Consider the following 16,803-nt stretch of genomic DNA (forward strand, 5'->3'; position numbering starts at 1 on the left):
GTAGTTATATTCTTGTACATAGGAGGTAGTAGTATAGTAGTTATATTCTTGTACATAGGAGTAGTATTATAGTAGTTATATTCTTGTACATAGGAGGTAGTAGTATAGTAGTTATATTCTTGTACATAGGAGTAGTATTATAGTAGTTATATTCTTGTACATAGGAGGTAGTAGTATAGTAGTTATATTCTTGTACATAGGAGTAGTATTATAGTAGTTATATTCTTGTACATAGGAGGTAGTAGTATAGTAGTTATATTCTTGTACATAGGAGCAGTATTATAGTAGTTATATTCTTGTACATAGGAGGTAGTATTATAGTAGTTATATTCTTGTACATAGGAGTAGTATTATAGTCTTTATATTCTTGTACATAGGAGTAGTATTATAGTAGTTATATTCTTGTACATAGGAGTAGTATTATAGTAGTTATATTCTTGTACATATGAGTAGTATTATAGTAGTTATATTCTTGTACATAGGAGTAGTATTATAGTAGTTATATTCTTGTACATAGGAGGTAGTATTATAGTAGTTATATTCTTGTACATAGGAGTAGTATTATAGTAGTTATATTCTTGTACATAGGAGTAGTATTATAGTAGTTATAGTCTTGTACATAGGAGCAGTATTATAGTAGTTATATTCTTGTACATAGGAGTAGTATTATAGTAGTTATATTCTTGTAGATAGGAGCAGTATTATAGTAGTTATATTCTTGTACATAGGAGGTAGTATTATAGTAGTTATATTCTTGTACATAGGAGTAGTATTATAGTAGTTATATTCTTGTACATAGGAGTAGTATTATAGTAGTTATATTCTTGTACATAGGAGTAGTATTATAGTAGTTATATTCTTGTACATAGGAGCAGTATTATAGTAGTTAGATTCTTGTACATAGGAGTAGTATTATAGTAGTTATATTCTTGTACATAGGAGATAGTATTATAGTAGTTATAGTCTTGTACATAGGAGTAGTATTATAGTAGTTATATTCTTGTACATAGGAGATAGTATTATAGTAGTTATATTCTTGTACATAGGAGGTAGTATTATAGTAGTTATACTCTTGTACATAGGAGTAGTATTATAGTAGTTATATTCTTGTACATAGGAGGTAGTATTATAGTAGTTATATTCTTGTACATAGGAGCAGTATTATAGTAGTTATAGTCTTGTACATAGCAGTAGTATTATAGTAGTTATATTCTTGTACATAGGGGGCAGTATTATACATGAGTATTGTCAGTATTAATGGAGTGGCCCTTTATATGTAGCAGAGTTGAGGAATGAATACAATGAATGTTTTTCAGACACTCGCTATTCTGCAGGTAATCTCAGTAACGTTCTGTGTATATAAAAGTTTCATTGTGTAAATTCATTACATAGATTAATTATACTTTGGGAGACGTTTCTCGCAGTGAATATGATTATTCTCAGGGTCCTGAGCAGCCGTTGGATGGTTCGCGCTGTAGTTGAGTCACATTTGCTGTTAATAAAGCAGATGAATTAGATAGACTGTGAATGGCGCTGCGCCAGAGACGTCTGTATTATTACCCGGCGATCATAAAACGTAATACATCAGGCGTCGCCCGGAGATGATGGGAGATTTGTTTTCTTTTCAACAAATTGCTCATTAGGAAATCTCAGCCGCGGCTTCCTCTGGGTTGTTATGTGATGTGATTAATTCACACTGTATCTGAGCTCCAGACGGTGGCTGAAATGTAGAAATATTCTAGGAATGTTCTACGGAGAAGGATTCATAGAGGAAGACAAGATGGGGGACACGTCCGGGCAATCACTAGAAACATCTGTATATCAGCGAGTCCTGAAGAAATGATTTCTCTAATATCGAGGTAGAAGGTTAGATCACTTCTACTCCAGACACATCCAGAGCTGTCTGGGGTCCTCTTGCAAAGGTGCAATGATAGAGGTCTCCCTTTCCAAATAGAATTCAGTTATGTGATGTTTCGAGGGGCTTTAGAGGTTTTATAGTTGGCTACTACCATGGTAGAATAAAGGGTTAATGCTCTCACCCCGACTCCTTCTATAAACCTCATGAACTGGAAGCCAAATAATAGTAATGGCCACGACAGCTCTGTCAGTCATCCCAGGAGGGCCACAAAGCCATTGCAACATCATTACAGCGCAGAAAGTCTTAATTCAACAGGAAATATTATAAATGGCAGGACGAGAAAATCCTATAAATAAATAACCTATATGGTGACTGCGAGCGGAAACTGTAATAGGTGGATAAACAGAGTCCATTAAGTAAAGAGAACCGAACATTCCCTTATCTCCAGTACATGTACAGCTCCTCGAATATACCGCACATACTCCCGGAAGCAGACATGATGGACAGAATATATCATTATTATACTGAAGATTTATACTGAGACCGCAGGGGGGGAGGAGGCAAGAAAGAGTCACAGAAGACTCACCGAGTGCGCTTATATACCGCCAGAAACAATGACTATATAATACTACTCCAATGTACAAGAATATAACTACTATAATACTACTCCTATGCACAAGAATATAACTACTATAATACTACTCCTATGCACAAGAATATAACTACTATAATACTACCTCCTATGTACAAGAATATAACTACTATAATACTACTCCTATGTACAAGAATATAACTACTATAATACTACTCCTATGTATAAGAATATAACTACTATAATACTGCTCCTATGTACAAGAATATAGCTACTATAATACTACTCCTATCTACAAGAATATAACTACTATAATACTGCTCCTATGTACAAGAATATAACTACTATAATACTACTCCTATGTACAAGAATATAACTACTATAATACTACCTCCTATGTACAAGAATATAACTACTATAATACTGCTCCTATGTACAAGAATATAACTACTATAATACTGCTCCTATGTACAAGAATATAACTACTATAATACTACTCCTATGTACAAGAATATAACTACTATAATACTGCTCCTATGTACAAGAATATAACTACTATAATACTGCCCCTATGTACAAGAATATAACTACTATAATACTGCTCCTATGTACAAGAATATAACTACTATAATACTACTCCTATGTACAAGAATATACTACTATAATACTGCTCCTATGTACAAGAATATAACTACTATAATACTCCTATGTACAAGAATATAACTACTATAATACTACTCCTATGTACAAGAATATAACTACTATAATACTACTCCTATGTTCAAGAATATACTACTATAATACTACTCCTATGTACAAGAATATAACTACTATATACTACTCCTATGTACAAGAATATAACTACTATAATACTGCTCCTATGTACAAGAATATAACTACTATAATACTACTCCTATGTACAAGAATATAACTACTATAATACTGCTCCTATGTACAAGAATATAACTACTATAATACTACTCCTATGTACAAGAATATAACTACTATAATACTACCCCCTATGTACAAGAATATACTACAATAATACTGCTCCTATGTACAAGAATATAACTACTATAATACTACACCTATGTACAAGAATATAACTACTATAATACTACTCCTATGTACAAGAATATAACTACTATAATACTACCTCCTATGTACAAGAATATAACTACTATAATACTACTCCTATGTACAAGAATATAACTACTATAATACTACTCCTATGTACAAGAATATAACTACTATAATACTACCCCCTATGTACAAGAATATACTACAATAATACTGCTCCTATGTACAAGAATATAACTACTATAATACTACACCTATGTACAAGAATATAACTACTATAATACTACTCCTATGTACAAGAATATAACTACTATAATACTACCTCCTATGTACAAGAATATAACTACTGTAATACTACCTCCTATGTACAAGAATATACTACTATAATACTACTATGTACAAGAATATAACTACTATAATACTACCTCCTATGTACAAGAATATAACTACTATATACTACTCCTATCTACAAGAATATAACTACTATAATACTACCTCCTATGTACAAGAATATACTACTATAATACTGCTCCTATGTACAAGAATATAACTACTATAATACTACTCCTATGTACAAGAATATAACTACTATAATACTGCCCCTATGTACAAGAATATAACCACTATAATACTGCTCCTATGTACAAGAATATAACTACTATAATACTACTATGTACAAGAATATACCTACTATAATACTACTCCTATGTACAAGAATATAACTACTATAATACTACTCCTATGTACAAGAATATAACTACTATAATACTACTATGTACAAGAATATACCTACTATAATACTACTCCTATGTACAAGAATATAACTACTATAATACTGCTCCTATGTACAAGAATATAACTACTATAATACTGCTCCTATGTACAAGAATATAACTACTATAATACTACTCCTATGTACAAGAATATAACTACTATAATACTGCTCCTATGTACAAGAATATAACTACTATAATACTACTCCTATGTACAAGAATATAACTACTATAATACTGCTCCTATGTACAAGAATATAACTACTATAATACTACTCCTATGTACAAGAATATAAATACTATAATACTGCTCCTATGTACAAGAATATAACTACTATAATACTGCTCCTATGTACAAGAATATAACTACTATAATACTACTATGTACAAGAATATACCTACTATAATACTACTCCTATGTACAAGAATATAACTACTATAATACTACTCCTATGTACAAGAATATAACTACTATAATACTACTATGTACAAGAATATACCTACTATAATACTACTCCTATGTACAAGAATATAACTACTATAATACTGCTCCTATGTACAAGAATATAACTACTATAATACTGCTCCTATGTACAAGAATATAACTATAATACTACTCCTATGTACAAGAATATAACTACTATAATACTGCTCCTATGTACAAGAATATAACTACTATAATACTACTCCTATGTACAAGAATATAACTACTATAATACTACTCCTATGTACAAGAATATAAATACTATAATACTACTCCTATGTACAAGAATATAATTACTATAATACTGCTCCTATGTACAAGAATATACCTACTATAATACTACTCCTATGTACAAGAATATAAATACTATAATACTGCTCCTATCTACAAGAATATAACTACTATAATACTACTCCTATGTACAAGAATATAACTACTATAATACTGCCCCTATGTACAAGAATATAACTACTATAATACTGCCCCTATGTACAAGAATATACTACTATTATACTGCTCCTATGTACAAGAATATAACTACTATAATACTACTCCTATGTACAAGAATATACTACTATAATACTGCTCCTATGTACAAGAATATAACTACTATAATACTACTCCTATGTACAAGAATATAACTACTATAATACTACTCCTATGTACAAGAATATAACTACTATAATACTACTCCTATGTTCAAGAATATACTACTATAATACTACTCCTATGTACAAGAATATAACTACTATATACTACTCCTATGTACAAGAATATAACTACTATATACTACTCCTATCTACAAGAATATAACTACTATAATACTGTCCCTATGTACAAGAATATAACTACTATAATACTACTCCTATGTACAAGAATATAACTACTATAATACTACTCCTATGTACAAGAATATAACTACTATAATACTGCCCCTATGTACAAGAATATACTACTTTTATACTGCTCCTATGTACAAGAATATAACTACTATAATACTACTCCTATGTACAAGAATATACTACTATAATACTGCTCCTATGTACAAGAATATAACTACTATAATACTACTCCTATGTACAAGAATATAACTACTATAATACTACTCCTATGTACAAGTATATAACTACTATAAAACTACTCCTATGTACAAGTATATAACTACTATAATACTACTCCTATGTACAAGTATATAACTACTATAATACTACTCCTATGTACAAGAATATAACTACTATAATACTACGACTATGTACAAGAATATAACTACTATAATACTACTCCTATGTACAAGAATATAACTACTATAATACTACTCCCTATGTACAAGAATATAACTACTATAATACTACTCCTATGTACAAGAATATAACTACTATAATACTGCAACTATGTACAAGAATATAACTACTATAATACTACTCCTATGTACAGGAATATAACTACTATAATACTACTCCTATGTACAAGAATATATCTACTATAATACTACTCCTATGTACAGGAATATAACTACTATAATACTGCTCCTATGTACAAGAATATAACTACTATAATACTACTCCTATGTACAAGAATATAACTACTATAATACTACTCCTATGTACAAGTATATAACTACTATAAAACTACTCCTATGTACAAGTATATAACTACTATAATACTACTCCTATGTACAAGTATATAACTACTATAATACTACTCCTATGTACAAGAATATAACTACTATAATACTACGACTATGTACAAGAATATAACTACTATAATACTACTCCTATGTACAAGAATATAACTACTGTAATACTACTCCCTATGTACAAGAATATAACTACTATAATACTACTCCTATGTACAAGAATATAACTACTATAATACTACTCCTATGTACAAGAATATAACTACTATAATACTACTCCTATGTACAAGTATATAACTACTATAAAACTACTCCTATGTACAAGTATATAACTACTATAATACTACTCCTATGTACAAGTATATAACTACTATAATACTACTCCTATGTACAAGAATATAACTACTATAATACTACGACTATGTACAAGAATATAACTACTATAATACTACTCCTATGTACAAGAATATAACTACTGTAATACTACTCCCTATGTACAAGAATATAACTACTATAATACTACTCCTATGTACAAGAATATAACTACTATAATACTGCAACTATGTACAAGAATATAACTACTATAATACTACTCCTATGTACAGGAATATAACTACTATAATACTACTCCTATGTACAAGAATATATCTACTATAATACTACTCCTATGTACAGGAATATAACTACTATAATACTACTCCTATGTACAAGAATATAACTACTATAATACTACTCCTATGTACAAGAATATAACTACTATAATACTACTCCTATGTACAAGAATATAACTACTATAATACTGCTCCTATGTGCAAGAATATAACTACTATAATACTGCTCCTATGTACAAGAATATAACTACTATAATACTACTCCTATATACAAGAATATAACTACTATAATACTACTCCTATGTACAAGAATATAACTACTATAATACTGCTCCTATGTACAAGAATATAACTACTATAATACTACTCCTATGTACAAGAATAAAACTACTATAATACTACTTCCTATGTACAAGAATATAACTACTATAATACTACTCCTATGTACAAGAATATAACTACTATAATACTACTCCTATGTACAAGAATATAACTACTATAATGCTGCTCCTATGTATAAGAATATAACTACTATAATACTGCTCCTATGTACAAGAATATAACTACTATAATACTACTCCTATGTATAAGAATATAACTACTATAATACTGCTCCTATGTACAAGAATATAACTACTATAATACTGCTCCTATGTACAAGAATATAACTACTATAATACTACTCCTATGTACAAGAATATAACTACTATAATACTACTCCTATGTACAAGAATATAACTACTATAATACTACTCCTATGTACAAGAATATAACTACTATAATACTGCAACTATGTACAAGAATATAACTACTATAATACTACTCCTATGTACAGGAATATAACTACTATAATACTACTCCTATGTACAAGAATATATCTACTATAATACTACTCCTATGTACAGGAATATAACTACTATAATACTACTCCTATGTACAAGAATATAACTACTATAATACTACTCCTATGTACAAGAATATAACTACTATAATACTGCTCCTATGTACAAGAATATAACTACTATAATACTACTCCTATGTACAAGAATATAACTACTATAATACTGCTCCTATGTACAAGAATATAACTACTATAATACTGCTCCTATGTACAAGAATATAACTACTATAATACTACTCCTATATACAAGAATATAACTACTATAATACTACTCCTATGTACAAGAATATAACTACTATAATACTGCTCCTATGTACAAGAATATAACTACTATAATACTACTCCTATGTACAAGAATAAAACTACTATAATACTACTTCCTATGTACAAGAATATAACTACTATAATGCTGCTCCTATGTATAAGAATATAACTACTATAATACTGCTCCTATGTACAAGAATATAACTACTATAATACTACTCCTATGTATAAGAATATAACTACTATAATACTGCTCCTATGTACAAGAATATAACTACTATAATACTGCTCCTATGTATAAGAATATAACTACTATAATACTACTCCTATGTATAAGAATATAACTACTATAATACTGCTCCTATGTACAAGAATATAACTACTATAATACTACTCCTATGTACAAGAATATAACTACTATAATACTACTCCTATATACAAGAATATAACTACTATAATACTACTCCTATGTACAAGAATATAACTACTATAATACTGCTCCTATGTACAAGAATATAACTACTATAATACTACTCCTATGTACAAGAATAAAACTACTATAATACTACTTCCTATGTACAAGAATATAACTACTATAATGCTGCTCCTATGTATAAGAATATAACTACTATAATACTGCTCCTATGTACAAGAATATAACTACTATAATACTACTCCTATGTATAAGAATATAACTACTATAATACTGCTCCTATGTACAAGAATATAACTACTATAATACTACTCCTATGTATAAGAATATAACTACTATAATACTGCTCCTATGTACAAGAATATAACTACTATAATACTACTCCTATGTACAAGAATATAACTACTATAATGCTGCTCCTATGTACAAGAATATAACTAATATAACACTGCTCCTATGTACAAGAATATAACTAATATAATACTGCTCCTATGTACAAGAATATAACTAATATAATACTGCTCCTATGTACAAGAATATAACCACTATAATACTACCTCCTAGCTGTGAGGACGTGTTTTTGTAGCTCTCCTGAGGCTCCTGATGTCTGGAGATAGCCCAGGGCGGGGCCACCCTGGGTGGGGAAGTTCCCCTGCCAAGGCCCAGGCTCCAAGGCCTTCTCTGGGAAGCAATTCCCAGACAACTAAAATAATGGATGAAAATCCTAAAGTCCCCAGTAATGGGAATCGTGTCCAGTGTGTCAGCAGTCCTAGTGCAGCAAGCCAAGATGGGAAGAAAGTTGTAAAGAAAGAAGTAACAGAAGCAAGCAGTAGTACGGTGCAACAACCAAGCAAAATGGCTGAATGTAAGAAGCAAACTTTGCAGCCTGTGCAGACTCCATTGCAGGTTGCAGGTGTCCAGTCCACCCCACCCTCCTGCAGACAGAGGAGAACGTCCCTGGAGAAGCAGACCATGCAGGAGAATATGCAGCAGTCTGTATTGGTACGGTCTGAGCGGACAAGATCTGGTAGCAGCAACCACAAAAATGTAGTGAAGGCAGTGGAGGAGATCAAAGGGAGACCAGCGGGGAAGCTTCAAGGTACCAGCAGTACAGTCACTGGGAATAAACTGGGACATAGTCCCCAGTCTGGACATTGTGGGCCCATGGCAGTGACAACAGCCGTAGCATGTCAGAAATCACAGGCTACACCAACCAGAAGCCATACTGGGGGTAACCAACCTGCAAAGCTTTCCAACAATGCACAGACTGTCACAGCTACTGAGCGAGCACCAGAACTGCGCCTGGCAGATGAGATACCAGCACTGGTCAAGCGACTGGAGACATTAAAGGCCAGTAAAATATATCTGCAGAGACAGATTGAATGTGCCTATAATCTAAAAAAGTCTGCCTGCCCTGAGAAACTGGTGTTACTGGACAGGAAGCTGAGCGCACTGGCGAAAGAGCTCGCCGAGAACGTACGGGAGACCGAGACTGTACTGGAGCAAATGGGACCGGTGGGAGAATCATACAGAAACCAGCAGCGGTTCCAGGAATACCAGAAGTCACCATCACCTTGTGCCAAAGCTGGGTCTGAACCCTCTCAAGGTGGCAGCCAGCAGTCCCATGTAAAACCAGTTCTGCAGCCAGCAAGTTTCCCTTTTAAGGAAGGGAATTTGTACGGGAAAGCGGCCAGTGTTAAGCAACAGCAAAAACCTGCAGCAATTCTCAGCAAGGCACCACAAGTCCCAGCAACCAGCACTTTGCAACCAGGTCATGGACCCCTGCCTAATGGTAATGAAGTAGCAGCTGTGCAGACACCACAAGTCCCAGGAGACAAGTCATTGCAGCAGGACTATGGACTCTTACCTGAAGGTACTGGGGGAGTAGCACATTCGGGGTTACAGGTTGTAAGTGTGGGGGGCAGTCTGGACTCTGCTGCCGCTGAAAGTAATAATAATATGGACTCTGCTGTGCAGGACTCCGCTGACTGTAATACTAATGTGGACTCTTCTGTGCAGGACTCTGCTGCCGCTGATTGTCTGACTAATGTGCCTGATATTATGGATATTCCTGTATGTGATAACGGCCCAGCAGGGGAAGGTGTTTCTGGGGGGGATCCTTCACGATCTATGGCGTCAGACCCCTCTGCAGTCCAGTCTCTGGAGTCTGGTGATATTGCAGACATAGAGGTTGATGGTGCGGCGGACACAGGACAGTCCAGTGTGCAGGACTTTCCCCCTCTAGATACTCGCACAGTAGCAGAACCACATGGTACAGGTGCTCAGCAGCCCACACAGCGTCCACAAACACGCCAAGATGGCGGATCTGGCCGTACCTCCTCAGGGAATGCCTGGAGCCGCGGTGCTCCATCTTTTGCATCAAACTCCAATTATACAGGCCAGGCTTTCAGGAGGAGGAATGTAGTCAGGTTTAGGCACGGAGGTGCCAAGGAGGATCTGCCGGATAGGAGGTTTGTGGTCAGAGAGCTCCTATGTACCCAGATGGGCTTTGTGCCGACTGATATCTTGGCCGTCATAAACCTTCCTGACCGCCAGGGGTACGATGTTAGTTTTAAGCTGATGTCTGATCTGGACCGGTTCTGGGCCAATCTCACCAGGTTGAGAGATACTGAAGGTTGGGACAAGTTCAGTTTCATCCCCATCTCTAGGCCAGATACGGCTTCTGTTACTATTGTATTTTGGAATGAAGCCGTTCCCCCTCAGGACATAGTCATCTGGCTCAGGAGGCATTGTGACCTCATGTCTGATCTTACTAAGAACAGGGATGAAGACGGGGTCTGGACCGGTGGGTGGAGGGTCCTGGTGAAGTTGCGTCAGCAGAACAACATAACCAAACATCTGCCCAATTCGTTCTTTATAGGACGAGAAAAGGGGATCTGCTTCTATGCGGGTCAGCCTCGCCGCTGCTTCAAGTGTGGGAAGGCCGGCCATGTGGCCAGTGTATGCTCCATGGTAAAGTGTAGCCTATGTAATGAAATGGGCCACGTGAGTGCCACATGCCAAAACATTAGGTGTAACCTGTGCGGTCGGATCGGTCACCCCCACAGAGATTGTCCTGATGCCTGGCATAACATCTGTAAGGATAGCCCTGATGAGGACTTGCTGGCAGCGGCTGATGACATACAGGAGGAGGAGGAGGCGCTATTGTCAGGGTCAGTAGTCACGGAGGCGGAGCCTCAACCACATACAGGTGATACCACCCAAGACCAGGCCGAGTCAGGTCCCATTGAGACGACCATGGAGGTTGTCGAGCAGGTTGTACAACCCTCAGTGGTCGTCTCTTCTCCTGCCCGATCATCCAACAATAATAAAAGGAGGAAGAAGGATAAAGCCAGCCGTAAGCCTGAGGGTGAGTGGACCACAGTAGAAAAGCCTACAAAGATGAGAGTAAGTAGTGCAGGCGAGGTCACTGCAACGGGGAATAGATTTAGTGTCCTATCAGAGTCAGACGGAGAAGCAGAACTAGACAGAGAACTCTCACGAATGATGGCGGAGTATGAGGAGGAGCCAGAGGGCGATCCTCCCAATAAGAGGAGACCCCACCGAGATGAGGGGCAGTCCGAATCAGACATGGAAACAGCTGGTCACCAGGACACCTCTGACTCTGATCTATGACAATGGGGCCCATCTCTCTGTTTCTCATATTCCTAGTTGTTCTGATGGCAGGTTTCTATCTTAAAGTTATCTCTAGTAATGTGAATAGCATCCGAGCAAGGAGGACAAGACACGCAGTGTATGAACATCTGAGATATCTTGATGCCGATGTCTATTTCTTACAAGAAACCCGTTTAAATACTTTAGGACTAATACGAGAAGCAGAGAGAGAATGGAAATCTGGCCCGTCCTTCTGGTCTCTGGCTGTGGAACCTTATGCCGGGGTTTCTATACTGTTTAACACCCCTGATGTCACCATACACAGATTCACTGAGGTTCTGATGGGGAGGTGCCTGGTTTTAGAAGTTACCATCCGAGGCAGAAGGCTCCGACTCATTAATATCTATGGTCCACCGCAGTCGGTGATGGAAAGGGCACGTCTGTTTGATGAAGTCAAGCAGTACTTGTTTACATCTGTTCCGGTAGTCATGGCAGGGGACTTCAATGCCACCATGTCATCCAGTGACAGACCTACTGGTCGGCCTCTCACCAGGGACTGCAAGGTCTTAAGCAGAATTATTTCACAGGCTGGTCTGTCTGATGTGTTTACTGAGGGTGGTAGGAAACCAAAATTCACTTACTCCTGCGCTGGTAGATGCAGTCGGATAGACTTAGCTCTGGTGAGTCCTGCTGAGCATGTTAGTGAGAAAAGTGAAAAGACAGTCCCTTATTCTGACCATCTGGCTTTGTATTTTTGCTTGGGCTCCACAAAACGCCCTGATATTGGGAGAGGCCTATGGAAGCTCAATTCCAGCCTCTTGGACGATGACTGTGTCCGGAGTTGTGTCCACTCTCTATTTCAGAACCAGCTTGGGAGAGTGGTGTTTTATGACAACATGGCAGACTGGTGGGAGGATGTCAAGGAGGAGATCAGATCCCTCTTAAGGAGACTGTCAGTTAAGAAGGGGAAGAGTAAGTATAGCCAGTATCTCAGGCTGCGGAAAGAATTGGAGTCACTCTATTCGGCGGGCGGGGATAACCAACAGAAGATTGACCGGCTGAAATCTGAGATCAGTCAGTATCAGTACCGCAGGTATACATCCCTGGTTCTTGAACGGGATTATGGGTCCTTAGGGGCTCCGGATCCTTTTGAGAATTGCAGGGAGCGGGTGGCAAATAAATCGGTCACAGGTCTCACTGACTCCCAGGGTGTGTTACAGGAGTCTCGGGAGGGTATCCTGGGGGTGGTGAGAACTTACTATGCTGACTTGTTTCAGAAGAAGGTTTTGGATAGAGAGAAGGTGGCTCAATTCTTGGAGGCAACTCCAGGTCCTGATACTAATGATTTGGACTTTTCTCCTTTGACAGCAGAGTTAACAGTGGAGGAGGTGAAAGAGGCCATAGATAAGTTACATCTGAAGAAGGCACCAGGTCCAGATGGGATTACAGCTGAGTTCTATAAGAAATTCCGAGACCTCTTGGCACCAATTCTCGTGGATGTATACAAAACTAGTCTAGAAAACCACCTGATGCCTCCATCCATGAGAGTGTCCTCCCTGATCCTGCTGTCTAAAGGTAAAGAGCCTAGTGACATCAAGAACTGGAGGCCGATTGCCCTCTTGAATGTCGATAGGAAGATTCTCGCAAAAATTCTCTTCTCTAGATTAGTTTGTTTGTCCCCGGCACTGTTGGCAGGCTCTCAGTTTGGCACAGTTAAAGGGCGGAACATCTCTGGAGCAGTTATCTCGATAAGGGAGATGTTTGAGAGATGTAAAGCTCTGAGGTGTGGGAGATATGTTGTGAGTCTTGACCAGGCTAAGGCCTTTGACAGAGTAGACCATGAGTATCTATGGGCGACTTTGACAAAGTACGGTATTCCGGGACAATTTGTAGATTGGCTGAGAACTTTGTACCGCGAGGCGGAGAGCTTTCCTCTGATTAATGGTTGGCAGGGTGATACTTTCAGGGTTGAGGCAGGGGTGAGACAAGGTTGCCCACTGAGTCCATTACTGTATGTGTTTGCCATAGACCCGTTTCTTAGGTCACTGCAGGGGTGTGATTTTCAGGGGGCGCCGGTCCCCCACTGCTTGCCCCTGAGAGTTGTTGCCTACGCGGATGATGTGACTGTGGTGATATCTGAGCCTCGTGAGGTGGAGATGTTGTCTGCGGCCATCAGAAGTTACTCAGGGGCCTCCGGGTCTCTTGTCAACCTTGAGAAGAGTCAAGCTCTCTGGACGGGTCATACTGGTCCTACATTTGATCTGCCGCAGTTTGCCCAGGCCTCCTCCTATATTAAGATCCTTGGGGTGAAATTCGGGAGGGATGATAATTGCAGACTAAATTGGGAAGAAAAGTTGGAATCCGGAAATGCAAAGGTTCAGCGATGGAAGAACTGGAGGCTGACCTATAGAGAAAGGGTTAAAATGTTGAAGACTTACCTGGTCCCTGTCTTCTTGTACGTCTCTGTTGTCTTTCCTTTGCCAGAATCTTTCTCCGCTAGGCTCTTTAGCCTGTTCTTCCAACTTTTGTGGGGGAACAGGTTGAACCCAGTAAAAAGAGGGATAACCTACCTACAGAGGAGAGAGGGTGGGCTGGATATGTTAAATCCAAGGGTGTTTTTTGACTCCATGTTTCTAAAAGTAAATTTTGGTTGCCTGGACTCAGATAACAGCTCCCTGTGGGTAAATAGTATCAGGAATTGGATATTGCCTTTTGCAGAATCCTGGGTGCGAGGCGGCAGCCTTAAGAGGGGTCGATCGACTCGTGACTACCTCCCCCAGTATCTGGACTATGGCATAAGGTGCCTGAAAAAATGGGGAATTGAAAAGACCTATCTGGTGAGTAAGACCAGGAAAAATCTGTACACCAGGGTATGTAAGACCTTCTATTGTCTCCAGCCAGCATTGAGGGACTGCACATCTACAACCCTGCAGGATAGTCTGAGGCTCCTCACTGGTCGGAGGCTCCCTGCAAAGTTCTTTGACATTGCCTGGCTATCTTTGCATGGGAAGCTGTTTGTAAGAGGCAACTTAAAACATCTCAGTGCATCAGATCGGGCATGTCCATTGGGTTGCCAGCAGGAGGAGACCATGGCACATTTTATATCGGAGTGCTGGGGAGGGCGAAAGATCTGGCGGGAAATATCCCGGAGGCTGACAATTCACCGATTACAGTCTCTCAAATACCCGGAGATTGTATATGGCATCCCAAGTAATATAGGTGACATTAACAGGGAGACCCTCTATATTATCATAACTGTCATCAAATACTATCACTGGCATACGAGGACCCAGGTGTCCCTACACAGAGAGCCCTTCCATCATATGGCCGCTGTGACATATATCTTGTCTGAACTGAGGTGGATAAAGTCTCTGGAGGTCAGAAAAAAGCCCGATAATGTAAAATTGTGGAGAAATGCAAATATCGATTGCTGAATACTCTGATAACACTGCAAATAAGTCTGTTCATTTATTCATGGATTTATTTTTTCCCCTTTTTTTTTTCCTGCCAGCAATGGACTCTTAAGTTAAAGTGATTATCATTTGTGTTATCTGATGGACATGTCTGATTTATGTTATATTATTATTAGTTACTAATTCTGTTGGAATGTAATGTATTTTTGTTTTGTTTTTACTAATAAAAATTACCTCCTATGTACAAGAATATAACTACTATAATACTACTCCTATGTATAAGAATATAACTACTATAATACTACTCCCATGTACAAGAATATAACTACTATAATACTACTCCTATGTACAAGAATATAACTACTATAATACTGCTCCTATGTACAAGAATATAACTACTATAATACTACTCCTATGTACAAGAATATAACTACTATAATACTACTCCTATGTACAAGAATATAACTACTATAATACTACCTCCTATGTACAAGAATATAACTACTATAATACTACTCCTATGTACAAGAATATAACTACTATAATACTACTCCTATGTACAAGTATATAACTACTATAATACTACTCCTATGTACAAGAATATATCTACTATAATACTACTCCTATGTACAAGAATATAACTACTATAATACTACTCCTATGTACAAGAATATAACTACTATAATACTACCTCCTATGTACAAGAATATAACTACTATAATACTACTATGTACAAGAATATAACTACTATAATACTACTATGTACAAGAATATAACTACTATAATACTACTCCTATGTACAAGAATATAACTACTATAATACTACTCCTATGTACAAGAATATAACTACTATAATACTGCTCCTATGTACAAGAATATAACTACTATAATACTACTATGTACAAGAATATAACTACTATAATACTACTATGTACAAGAATATAACTACTATAATACTACTCCTATGTACAAGAATATAACTACTATAATACTACTCCTATGTACAAGAATATAACTACTATAATACTGCTCCTATGTACAAGAATATAACTACTATAATACTGCTCCTATGTACAAGAATATAACTACTATAATACTGCTCCTATGTACAAGAATATAACTACTATAATACTGCTCCTATAT

The 16,803-nt window shown here is 36.8% G+C and overlaps 1 protein-coding gene across 4 annotated transcripts in view; it reads right to left on the minus strand.

The window, feature by feature from the left end:
* Window positions 1–16,803, minus strand: part of PDE2A (phosphodiesterase 2A) — a 429,321-nt gene that overhangs the window by 97,288 nt on the left and 315,230 nt on the right. The window lies entirely within an intron of this gene.

Source organism: Leptodactylus fuscus, chromosome 2, assembly GCF_031893055.1.
Source record: "Leptodactylus fuscus isolate aLepFus1 chromosome 2, aLepFus1.hap2, whole genome shotgun sequence".
Lineage (NCBI taxonomy): Eukaryota > Metazoa > Chordata > Amphibia > Anura > Leptodactylidae > Leptodactylus > Leptodactylus fuscus.